Source organism: Sus scrofa, chromosome 9 (genome assembly GCF_000003025.6).
Source record: "Sus scrofa isolate TJ Tabasco breed Duroc chromosome 9, Sscrofa11.1, whole genome shotgun sequence".
Classification (NCBI taxonomy): domain Eukaryota; kingdom Metazoa; phylum Chordata; class Mammalia; order Artiodactyla; family Suidae; genus Sus; species Sus scrofa.
The window spans coordinates 56,069,407-56,082,526 of record NC_010451.4 but is presented as its reverse complement, the minus strand read 5'-3'; the positions used below and the strand labels follow the sequence as shown (position 1 = coordinate 56,082,526).

Here is a 13,120-nt window from a genome sequence, read left to right as displayed (position 1 = left end):
TCATATAAGTTCTGATTTCTTACCTATATATACCTAATGCTATTTTTTTTCTTTTCCTTTGTGGGTAACTTACTCTTTCTGAATGCTTGTAAATTTTTTTTTTTTTTTTTTTTGGTCTTTTTTGTCTTTTGAGGGCCGCACTGGCGGCATATGGAGGTTCCCAGGCTAGGGGTCTTAATCGGAGCTGTTGCTGCCGGCCTTGCACCAGAGCCACAGCAACGCCAGATCCAAGCCGCATCTTCAACCTACACCACAGCTCAGGGCAACGCTGGATCCTTAACCTGCTGAGCAAGGCCAGGATCGAACCTGCAACCTCATGGCTCCTAGTCGGATTAATTTCCGCTGAGCCACGACGGGAACGTTTTAAAAAAGTTTTTAGTTATGTGTATTTTGCCATTAAATCTTCAGCTTGGCACTCAGTGACTTTCAATCCACAGGTTCAAGTGTTCATGTTAGGAACAATTTTTTATTGTTATCTGTTATTAATTTAATTATTACCACATCTATCTGTAATAATTTTTCCTGGAGGAATCTCTTTATTGTATATTTAGTCTCCTTAATCTTTCATGATCTATTTATCTTTACACTTTGAGCTTGTGATTTCAGGTATTTCTTGTACTTGTTCTTTGGGTTACTGATTTCATCTTTCCTCTAATCTTTCAGATTTAATTTGAATAGGGAAATAATTTAAAGGTTTTTCTTCACATATAGATATAGCATATACATTGACATCTAATATTTATCTAGTAATAAATTTAGGTGTTTGTGCCCTTCGACTTTGCAGCTTGATTCATTCAATGTGTATGTTCTTTTTGCTCTGATTGAACGTAATTGAAGCTTTTAACTGCTCAGTATTGCCCTTCTTTTCTCTTCCCCTAATAGTATTTTTTCTAGCAGTCTTATAATGTATATATGGCTTCTACCTTGCTTAAGTGCAGACACCCATGTTAGGAACTCTAGTCCTTCTAATTGATTGTTAAATTTATTTACAGAGTAATTTTCCAGTTTTTATTAATGCCTTAGGGGCAAGTACCTCCTTTGTTGTGGGGAGAAGTGGGAGTGAAGCCTCCTTGAACCTCTCTTTTTCTCTGCTGGAGAAATACTGGGATCATACCAGTCAGTATGATCCCATTTGCTTTTTTTGCCTTCTGGAAGTCGATCAAGGTTTCTGGCCTGCTGATCCCACCCATATTATTTGCAGAAGGGTTTATATCCTTTTATTTGGCTTACTGCCTTTTCAGAGCCTTGGAGAAGGAGAGCTCTGATTTTTTAACATATACTCAGTCTTGAATTGGAAGTCCAGTAGTAGTTTTTTCCATTGCTTTTGAGAGGAAACTTCTGAAGGGAGCATTCATTGAGACACCCAGTGAATCTATTACCCAATCTAGTGGGCCTCTACAAATTCGAATGGCTTGCTTGGTTCAGTGTCTTTTTCAGGCTGGGAGGTGGGATCTTCTAGGAGAAAATGGTCTGTCACTGAGTGGAGTGACTGAGACATGTTAATGGATTGCAATTTTCTACCTGAAAAACAGGGCTAATATTAGTATCAAACAGTAACCAGTTAGAAGATATAATGGAAGAAAAGAAAAGACAAAATACTCAGGAATAAACTTAATAAGGAACTCTAAGACCTATATGAAGAAAATTTGAAATATTACTGAAGGACATTAAAGAAGTTTGGGACAAATGGAAAGATGTACCATGTTCATCACAGAATATTCAACATCATAAAGATGCCAGTTTATTTTAAATATAATGTGATAGATAATAAAGTGCTTTTTAAAAGCCAGGGTACATTTATCTTGAAATAAATTGCTCTTGACTAAATAATTTAGCCAAGAAACTTTGGGAAAAGGAAAAAAGCAAGGATGTTGGATAGAGGATTAGTGCAACCAGATGTTATACTATAAAGTCTCAGTAATTAAAACCTGTGGTACTAGTATGAACAGAGGGGATAATGGGGTAAAATGGAAAGCCTAGAAATATATCCTAATACGTAAGACGATATGGTAAAGATGTCCTCTCAGAAACCAGTGGGGACATTATATACTATACAGTAAATACTTTGGGGAAAAGTGGATATGCACCTGTGGAAAATAAAATTGGAGACCTGCTTCATACCAAGGATAAATTCTAAATGATCAAAGATATATTTGTATTAAAGGAAGCCATGAAATATTTAAACAAAAACATAGGAAAATTAAAAAAATTGTTTTGGATCAGGGAAGGCATTTTGAACCGACTGAAAATGCAAAACTCATAAAAGGAAGGGCTGTGAAATTCAACTACTGAAAATATAAAACATCTGCATTATAGAAAATAAAATAATCAAAGACAAATGACAGTCTGAAAAACAGACTTGGAATTCATATTAAATGAAGAACTAATCTCTTTAATATGTAAAGAACTAAAAAGACCTAGGAAAAGACCAACACCCCAACAGGAAAATGGGTTACTATGTAGAAAGAATTTTTTTTCACTGTTGAGTATTTGCTTTTCAGATATACTTGAACATATGTAGAGATGATACACTTAGAAACTTACAGCATAGTTTGTGATAGCAAAAGATTGGAAATAATTCAAGAATTCATTAGTAGGGGTTTGGTTAAATAAATTATGGGATAGCTACACAGTGGAATATTATACAGTTGTAAAAACAGTGAAGAAGCTCCTTATATACTGATATGGAAAATTCTCCACGAAATATTTGAAAACTACACAGCAGAGTATAAATGTGATAGTTTTTATAAAGTGGAGCGAAGATGGAGGAATAAAACTCTTCTCCCAATTTTTTATACAAAGAATAGCATAGTTATACATTTGCTTGTATACTTGGCTTTTTGTGGACATATTCTTTAAGAAATTTTTATATGAAAAAATTATATGTAAGAATGTATATATATTCATAAAGTCCAGGCTGATATCTTAAGTGGGGAATTTAATGGGTAGGAATTGGGCAGACTGGAGATAGGGAAGGGAAGAAGATTTTTCACTATATATACCTATTTATATTTTTTGATTTTTTTTTTTTTGCATGTTAAAATTATAGTACCTGTTTAGAGTTGTAGTATATCAAACACTTCCAGTTGGAAATGACCAAAGCGCAATTCTTCTGCCTTCAATAAACCTCTACTCTATTTTCACCATCAACGGCACTGACCTTATCGTATTAGAAGTTCAGTTTCTTTATTTTCTGGGAATTCTAGGAATGTTATATTTATATAATGAGCACTTAATAGTCCACATTAACCAGACCAGAGCTCCTATTTTTTTTTAAAGTTTTACTGACGTGTAATTGATTTACAATGTTGTGATCAGAGTGCTTATATTTTAAGGGACTTCATTATCTAATTTATTAATATCCTCTGAAGGTCGGCAAATATTACCCCCTCTGATGATGAGTAATGACGTTTATAACTTACAGACACCCTGTAGCTCTAGTTTTACAACTTAAATAAACAGAAAACACCAAACTCACCACTTTAAGTATATCTCAAAGAGCTGTTTTCTTCTTCAGTGGAATTTAAATATATTTTTTCACAAATGGACAGACATAAATTGACTAACACCCATTTCCTTGATAGAATAGATGCTGCCTGTCTCTGTCTGTCAAATAGCACCACAGGGACAGACTCTAAGTTTCCAGTCATTACTCATACCAGTGGAGAATAACTCATTGACCACAAGTGTCACAGAACCAGAACCCAACTGGGAAAAGAACCAGAAATAAAGAAAATAGAGATTGTGGGAATAAAAAGAAAAAAGTAAGGCTCTACTGCTACTTCCTCTAGGGATGAGGAAAAGACCTGCCTGGGGTTGGGCAGTCGCTTGGGTACACATCTCAGGCAATGTGTCACTTCTCTGTAGAACTTGAATACTGTCAAGTATAATTTTTTCATATTATGAACAAGAATCTCATAAAATATAAAGTGAGTTTGTGTCAAAAGTTCAAATAATGTTTTTTTTTGTCTTTTTAGAGCCACATCCATTGCATATGGAAGTTCCCAGGCTAGGGGTTGAACTGGAGCTGCAGCTGCTGGCCTATGCCATGGTCACAGCAACGCGAGACCTGAGCCGTTTCTGCGACCTACACCACATCTCACAGCAATGCTTAACCCTCTGAGTGAAGCCAGGGATCGAACCCATGTCCTCATGGATACTAGTCGGGTTCGTTGCCACTGAGCCACGATGGGAACTCCCTTCTTGCCCCCTTTTTTTTACACCCATGTATATGGAAGTTCCTGGGCCAGGGATTGAATCTGAGCCACAGCTGCTCCTTATGCTGCAGCTATGGCAACGCCAGGGCCTTCAACCACTGCACCAAGGCCAGGAATTAAACCTGCACCTCAGCAGTGACCTGAGCACTGCAGTCGGATTCTTCACCCACTGCATCACAGCAGGAACTTCATATTTTTCTTGCCTTTTTAAATAAAACTGATGCAGACCTCAAGACAGTGTTGAAGAGAAGACATTCTTGTCCTGTTTATAACCTTGTTGACCATACTTGTCAGTGAGAAAGCATCAGTATTTTTACCATTAAGTATGATGTTAGGTTTGTGTGTTTGTGTGTGTGTGTTTAATAATCCTCATCAAAATATGTACATCTTTTTAAAAAATCATGAATAGCTATTAAATTTTAACCTTTGAAATAATATATATGTTTTTATTCCTTTATTTTAACGATATGGTCAATCATAAGCATTAATTTTAGAATGTTAAAACAATTTGTGTTCTGGACTGAATCTCCCTTGCTCACTCTCCTTTTGCTAGTATGTTGTTTAGGAGTTTTGCAGCTATGTTCAGGATACCGAACTATAATTTCTTTTTCTAGTAATGTCTTTATCAGGTTTTGACACGAAGGCTGTCTTGGTCTCACAGAACAGGATGGGAGGTCTTCCTTTCATTTACTTTTATTCTCTGGAAGAGTGTATATAAGATTGTTATTATTTATTCCTTGTATGTTTAAAAGAATTCACCAGCGACTTCATTGGGGCCTGGTGTTTTCTTACAGATTCAATTTAATACTTGTAAGACTAATTAGATTTTTTTCTTTCTTGTTTCAGTTTTGATAAGTTATGTTTGTCAGGTAATTTGTTCATTTAAACATAATTCTCAAATATATTGAAATAAAGTTGTAATGTCCTCAGAGTCTTTTTAATATATATAGGCTTTCTAGTTACACCTCCATTTTCATTCTTTATATTTGTGTTCTCTCTCTTTTTTTTTCCTTGATGTTTGTTTCCTAGAAGTTGTCCGTTTTGTTAATCTTACAAAGGGTCAATTTTTGGCTTTGATTTTCTCTATTATGAAACTTGCTTTCTATTTCATTGATTTCTTTATTAATTTCTTTCTTCCTTTCTACTTTTCCTGGAATAATTTTCTATTTAATCTTTTCCTAGATTTTCATGGTGGAAGCAGAGATCATTTATTTTTCAACTTGTCCTATTTCTAGTAATAAGCACTTAGAGATATAAATTTTGCTGTTTTAGTTGTGTCCCACATATTTTCCTGTGTTGTATTTCTGTTATCATTCGGATCAAAATATTTTTTAATTTGCATCATGATTTTATTTAACTTGCACAGTTATTCAGAATTGTGTTTCTTTAAAAAAAAAAAAACTTTCAGGAGTTCTTGCTGTGGTGAAACAGGAGACACTGGCAGTGTCTCTGCAATGATGGGATGCTAGTTCCATCCCTGGCCTGGCACCACTGGGTTAAAGGATCCAGCATTGCTGCAGCTGTGGTGTAGGTTGCAGTTGTGGCCCAGTTCTTATCCCTGGCCTGGGAACTCCATATACATTAGGGCAGCCAAAAAAAGAAAAAAAGAAATTCCTTTTAAAAACTGAAGTATAATTGATTTACAATGCTGTGGTAATTTCTGCTGCACAGCAAAATAATTCAGTTATATACATTTATACATCCTTTTTTGTATTCTTTTCCATTTTGGTTTATCTCAGGATATTGAATATAGTTTCCAATGTTATGCAGTAGAACGTTGTTATTTATTCTATACGTAATAGTTTGCATCTGTTAACCTCCAATTCCCAGTCCATCTTCCCACCACCCCACTGCCCCCTTGGCAACCACAAGTCTGTTCTCAATGTCTGGGTTTGTTTTCTCTTTGGTAGATAGGTTCGTTTGTACCATACTTAATCTAGATTCCACATACAGTGATTTCATATGGTATTTGTCTTTCTCTTTGACTTACTTTACTTAGTATGATAATCTGCAGTTGCCATCCACGCTACTGCAAATGGCATTATTTTGTTCTTTTTTATGGTTGGGTAGTATTCCATTGTATGTATGTACCACATCTTCTTTATCTTTTAGAGTACATTTAAGGTGTTTCTGTCTTGGCTATTTTAAATAGTGCTAAATAGTGCTGCTATGAACATAGGGGTACATGAACCTTTTTTTAAAACTTTTTTTTTTTTTTTGTCTTTTTCTAGGGCTGCATCCACAGCATATGGATGTTCTCAGGCTAGGGGTCCAATCAGAGCTGAAGCTGCCGGCCTACGCCAGAGCCACAGCAACACCAGATCTGAGCCACATCTGCAACCTGCACCACAGCTCATGGCAACACCGGATCCTTAACCCATTGAGCGAGGCCAGGGATCGAACCTGCAACCTCATGGTTCCTAGTTGGATTCGTTAACCACTGAGCCATGAAGGGAACGCCTAAAACTTTTTGAGTTATGGTTTTGTCTGGATTTATGCTCAGGTGTGGGATTGCTGGATCATATGGTAATTATATTTTTAGTTTTCTGAGGAACCTCCATACTGTTTTCCATAGTAGTTGTATGAATTTACATTCTCACCAACAGTGTAGGATTCCTTTTTCTCCATACCCCTTTCCAGCTTTTGTTATTTGTAGACTTTTTAATAATGGGCATACTGACCAGTATGAGTTTTGATTTGCATTTCTCTAGTGCTTAGCGAAGTTGAGCATCTTTTCATGTGCCTTTTGACCCTTTGTATCTCTTCTTTGGAGAAATGTCTCTAGATCTTCTGCTCATATTTTTTATCGGGTTGTTTGTTTTTATTGTTGTCGAGTTGTATGAGCAGTTTGTATATTTTGGAAAGTAAGCCCTTGTTGAGCACATCATTTGCAGATATTTTCTCCCATTCTGTAGGTTGTTGTTTTTGTTTTGTTTATGGTTTCTTTTGCTGTGCAAAAGCTTGTCAATTTGATTAGGTCCCATTTGTTTATTTTTGTTTTTATTTTTATTGCCTTGTGAGATTGACCTAAGAAGACATTGATACAATTTATGTGAGATAATGTTGTGCCTAAGTTCTCTTCTAGGAGTTTTATAATGTTGTGTCTTATGTTTAAGTCTTTAAGCCATTTTCAGTTTATTTTTGAGCATATTATGAGGGTGTGTTCTTTTTTTTTTTTTTTTTTGGCTTTTGTCCTTTGTCTTTTTAGGGGCACATCCACGGGATATGGAGGTTCCCAGGCCAGGGGTCAAACTGGAGCTACAGCTGCCATCCTACACCACAGCCACAGCAATGTGAGATCTGAGCCATGTCTGTGACCTATACCACAGATCACAGCAACGCCAGATTCTTATCCCACTGACCGAGGCCAGGAATCAAACCTGCAACCTCATGGTTCCTAGTCAGATTTATTTCCACTGCACCCCGACAGCAACTCCATAAGAGCGTTTTCTAATTTCATTGATTTATGTGCAGCTGTCCAGCTTTCCCAGCACCACTTGCTGAAGAGATTGTCTTTTTTCCATTTTCCATTCTTGCCTCCTTTGCCAAAGATTAGTGGACTGTTGGTGTGTGGGCTTATTTCTGGGTTCTCTAGTCTTTTCCCTTGGTCTGTGTGTCTGTTTTTGTACCAGTACCACACTGTCTTGATTACTGTAGCTTGTAATATATTGTCTGAAGTCTGGGAGAGTTATGCCTCCTGCTTGGTTTTCCTTCCTCAGGATTGCTTTGGAAGTTCTGGGTCTTTTATGGTTCCATATATGTTTTTGGACGTTTTGTTCTAGTTCTGTGAAAAATGTCATGGAGATTGCATTGAATCTGTAGATTGCTTTGGGTAGTATGGCCATTTTTTTTTTTTTTTTTTTTTTTGTCTTTTTGCCATTTCTTGGGCCGCTCCCGCGGCATATGGAGATTCCCAGGCTAGGGGTCAAGACGGAGCTGTAGCTGACAGCCTATGCCAGAGCCACAGCAATGCGGGATCTGAGCCGCATCTGCAACCTACACCACAGGTCACCGCAATGCCGGATCCTTAACCCACTGAGCAAGGCCAGGGATTGAACACACAACCTCATGGTTCCTAATCGGATTCGTTAACCGCTGAGCCACGACGGGAACTCCCTAGTATGGATATTTTAATGATGTTAATTTTTCCAGTCCAGGAGCATGGAATATCTTTCCATTTCTTTTAATTCTCTTTAATTTCCTTGAGTAATGTTTTATAATTCTCAGTCTATAAGTCTTTCACTTCCTTGGTCAGGTTTATTCCTAGGTATTGCTTTTTTTTTTTTGGATCCAATTTTAAAAGGTTTTGTGTTTTTAAATTCCTTTTCTAGTATTTCATTGTTAGTATACAGAAATGCAATTGATTTCTGAATGTTAATCTTGTATCCTGTTGCTTTGCTGAATTCATGGATCAGTTGGAGTAGTTTTTGTGTGGAGTCCTTAGGGTTTTCTATATATAATATCATGTCATCTGCAAAGAGTGACAATTTTAATTCTTCTCTTCCAGCGTGGATACCTTTTATTTCTTTTGTTTGTCAGACTGCTGTGGCTACGACTTCCAGTACTATATTGAATAAAAGTGGTGATAGTGGGCATCCTTGTCTTGTTCCAGATTTTAGCAGGAAGGCTTTCAGCTTTTCTCCATTGAATATTACATTGGCTGTGGGTTTGTCATAAATGGCTTTTATTATGTTAAGCTATGTTCCCTGTACACCCACTTTGGTAAGAGTTTTTATCATGAATGATGCTGGATTTTGTCAAACGCTTTTTCTGTGTCTGTTGAGATGTCATGTGTTTTTGACTTTCCCTTTTATCTATTTTAATTGGAATTTTTAGGCCATTTACTTTTTATTGAGGTATAATTTACATACCATAAAATTCACCCTTTTAAAGTTTATAGTTAATGTTCTTGGTATATTCTCAAACTTGTGCAACCTCCACCACTGCCTAATTCTTTAGCATTTTAGAAAGGTATTTCTTATTCATTGGTAGTAACTCCGTGTGCTCCTCCACCAAGCCCCTGGCAGCCACCAGTATACTTTTTGTTTCTATGATTTTGACTGTTCTGGACATTTTGTATGCATGGAACCATATAATATGAGGGCTTTTGTGTCTGATTTCTTTCATTTAGCATAATGCTTTTACTATTTATCCAAGTGGTAGCATAGATTAGTGTTTCATTCTATTTTTTATGGCTGAATAATGTTTTATTGTGTGGATCTGGTACAGGTTTTGGTTCATTTTTCAGTTGGTAGTTTCTCCTTTTTGGCTGTTAGGAATAGTATTGCTATGCATATTCATGTACAAGTTCTTTGTGGACATACATTTTTATTTCTCGTTAGATTAGATAGGAATGGAATTGCTGGATCATATGGTATTTCTGAGTTTAACACTTTAGAGAATCTGGTAAACTGTCTTCTATAGTGACTTTGTACCATTGAAATTCCCCCAAGTAACAAATGAGGGTTCCAGTTTCTATACATGCTTGCTAACTAGCCCCGTCCCCTTAAAAATTATTAATAGTACACTTGGATTGAAATTTACCGTCTTGATATTTATCTGCCTCATTTATTATTTTTTGTGCCTTTATTCTTCCTTTCCTACTGTCTTATGGATTACTCACATAAGTTTTTTATTTTATTTTTTTAAAGAAAATGATGTAGGTTTTTTTGTTTGTTTGTTTGTTTTTTGCTTTTTAGGGCCGCACTTGTGGCATATGGAGGTTCCCAAGCTAGGGGTGGAATTGGAGCTGTAGCTGCCGGCCTACACCACAGCCACAGCAATGCAGGATCTGAGCCGCATCTGCGACCTACACCACAGCTCACGGCAATGCCGGATCCTTAACCCACTGAGTGAGGACAGGGATTGAACCTGAGTCCTCATGGATGCTAATCGGGTTCTTTAACCACTGAGCCATGTCGGGAACTCCAGAAAATGATGTAGCTTTAATAAGGGACCTTTAAAAAAGATAAGAATAAATGAACAGACATATCATGCTTCAAATATGTTTTATTTTTCAAAGTTTTCTCCTCCATGCACTTTCTACTTGTTCATTTATTCTCTTACTGATTACTCCAGAGATCGTAACATATAACTTTGGAATACTGCATTCTTTTCTAAAATAAGATTTATTTCACTTCCCAACCAATAGAAGATTCCTAACCTGTTTGACTGCATGTACCTCTCCTCTTTGTGCTTTTTTATGTCTATTATAAACCTCATAGGACATTATTTTTTGTGTTTACATAAGTCCTTCCCTCAATATTTACCTGTATTTTTCACTTTTTGTGCTCATCATGCATTTCTGTAGATCTGGGATCAGTTTCCTTTAGATGGAAGAACTCAACTATTTCTTTTATTGAAGGTCTCCTTCACCTTGCTGTATAGTAGAGAACTGACAGCACGCTGTAAACCAGCTATAATAGAAAAAATAAAAATCAGTATTAAAAAAAAAAGTCTCCTTATGGTAAAATCTGTCAGCTCTTGTCTGAAAAAAAACTTATTTTACCTGCATTTTCTTTCTTTTTTTTTGTATTTGTGCCCATGCCTGCAGCATGTAGAAGTTCACGGGCCAGGGATTGGACCTGTAGCACAGCAGCAACCCAAGCCATCCTTAATCTGCTTTGTGATAAGAGAACTCATTTGCCTGCATTTTTAGTGGATAATTTTGTGAGTCAGAGGGTTCTGTGTTGGCAGTATTTCTCTTTTCATTATACTCAAGATTTACCCTATTATCTTCTCATTTCCATTGAAATGTCTTCTCCTGTTATCATTGCTCCTTTGAAATCAACTTGTGTTTTATTTTCTGACTGCTTTAAGAATTTCTCTTAGTATTTTTTTTTAAGCAGTTTGAGTATAATATGCCTAGGTGTTTCTTTTTTTAAATCCTGTTTGAGATTTGTGGGATTTATTTAATCTGTAGTTTGATGACTGCCATCAGTTTTGAAAAATTATAAGCTACTGTTTTTTAAATATTACTTTTGTCCCTTTCTGTTATCATGTGTCTTATGTCTGAGTTGCCAATTTTAGACCTTTTTTCTTTTTTTCTTTTTTAGCCACATCACAGCATATAGAGGTTCTCAGACCAGGGATCGAATCTAAGCCATAGCTGCAGTCTGTGCCACAACTGGGGTAATCCCAGATCCTTAACCCACTGTGCCACAGGGGGAACTTCAAGACCTTTTTTTTTAAACCAAATCTTTTGTATTTTATGTGGTTTTGTGTATTTCTGTTCCTTTCTTCTCAGTGTGCTTCCATGTGGATATTTTCTGTTGAGCCATCTTCCATTTCACTAATCCTCCCTTTAGCCATGTCTATTGTTCTGCTAAACACATACATGAGTCTTTAACTTCAGATACCGTGTTTTTCAGTTTTAGGATGAACATTAGGTTGTTTATCATAGATTCTAATTTTCCATTGAAAGAGTTAATCTTTTCATCTATTTTTTCTTTCATTTTATTAAACATATTTATCATAAATATTTTTAGCAACTAGATGAAAAAGTAGCTGAATTTTTCTTTCTTTTTATTTCTTTTTTTTTTTTTTTTTGCTTTTTAGGGCCTCACCTGTGGCATGTGGAAGTTCCCAGGCTAGGGGTCGAATTGGAGCTACAGCTGCTGTCCTATGCCGAAGCCACAGCAATGCAGGATCCAAGCTGTGTCTGTGACCTACATCATAGCTTGTGGCAATGCTGGATCCCTGACCCACTGAGTGAGGCCAGGAATTGAACCCACATTCTCATGGGATACTAGTTGGATTTGTTTCCACTGCACTATAATGGGAACTCCCAGCCAAATTTTTCTTACCACGTTGTATATTGCTCTTCTCCCTCTGCTTTACTGTAGGCAAGTAATTGCTTATGATTCATCTTACTTTGAAGATTTTTGCCTACTGTAGAGTTTAGGCTAATTGGTGGCCTTGGAGACCTCAGTTTTCTGATGAATTCAAAAGCATGAAATCATGATTTCATAGATTATCTGCTTTTTCTCCTTGTTAGGCTGGGGGTGATGCTTTTTACAGCTTTCTGCACTGTAAGCTGAAGCCAGAAATTAATGATAGCCATTTTAAAGTCCTTTTCTGATAATTCTGAAACCTGAGTCAAATATGTCTTTCTGTCTTGACTACTTTTCTCACATTTTATTCATTTGTTCCTGGTATTATTATTATTATTAAATTTTTTAGCATTTCTTGTAATGTTTATTGGATACCACACAAGGGTGATAAAAAATTTGTGGAGGGTCCATAGAATGTTATTTTTCCCCTGAAGACTAGTTAATTTATTTTCTGGCATTTCTTTTTCCATCAAGCCTTGGTTTTCAGCTTTGTTAGAGCTTATTTATTACTATTTTCACCTTACTCCCAAGGCTTGACTTTTCTGAAGTCTCAATTGAGAGCCCAAGTCCCCCCACCCCCGGTACTCTGCTATCTTGGCAGCGTTTGCTTGCTAGTCTCATCTCTTCAGCATGACTAGGCTGTTGAAATATCTGCTTAGCTTTTTGTTGCCCATCAGCTGTTTTTTGGTAGGTTTCTTGGCATCTTTTCCTCCATACTTGTAAGCTTAGGATGCAGTTAATAATTTGAGGGTAATTTTCATGTAGATTTTTAGGCTCTTTCTCTACAGGTCTTTTGGGGTTATTTTTCACTCTGAAGCCTCATCTACTTTGGCAGCCCCAATCTCCAACCTCTGCCTCCTCAGCCCAGTTAGAGTATGATATTATTCTTGGGCTCTATTTCCAATCATTGGTTTAGAAAATCTCTTATACCAAAGAATAATTAAGTGTGGAATTCGCTTCATGGGCTCTCTCTCTCTGTAAGGGTGTAGCCAAGTCCCGCCTGTATAGATTGCTTTCCTGTGCCTTCAGGCAAATAATTTTATATGTTTTTTCCAGTATTCATAGTTGTTC

At 36.5% G+C, this 13,120-nt stretch overlaps 1 protein-coding gene across 7 annotated transcripts in view; it reads left to right on the top strand.

The window, feature by feature from the left end:
• Positions 1-13,120, top strand: part of ARHGAP32 (Rho GTPase activating protein 32) — a 274,275-nt gene that overhangs the window by 95,113 nt on the left and 166,042 nt on the right. The gene's annotated exons all lie outside the window — the stretch shown is intronic.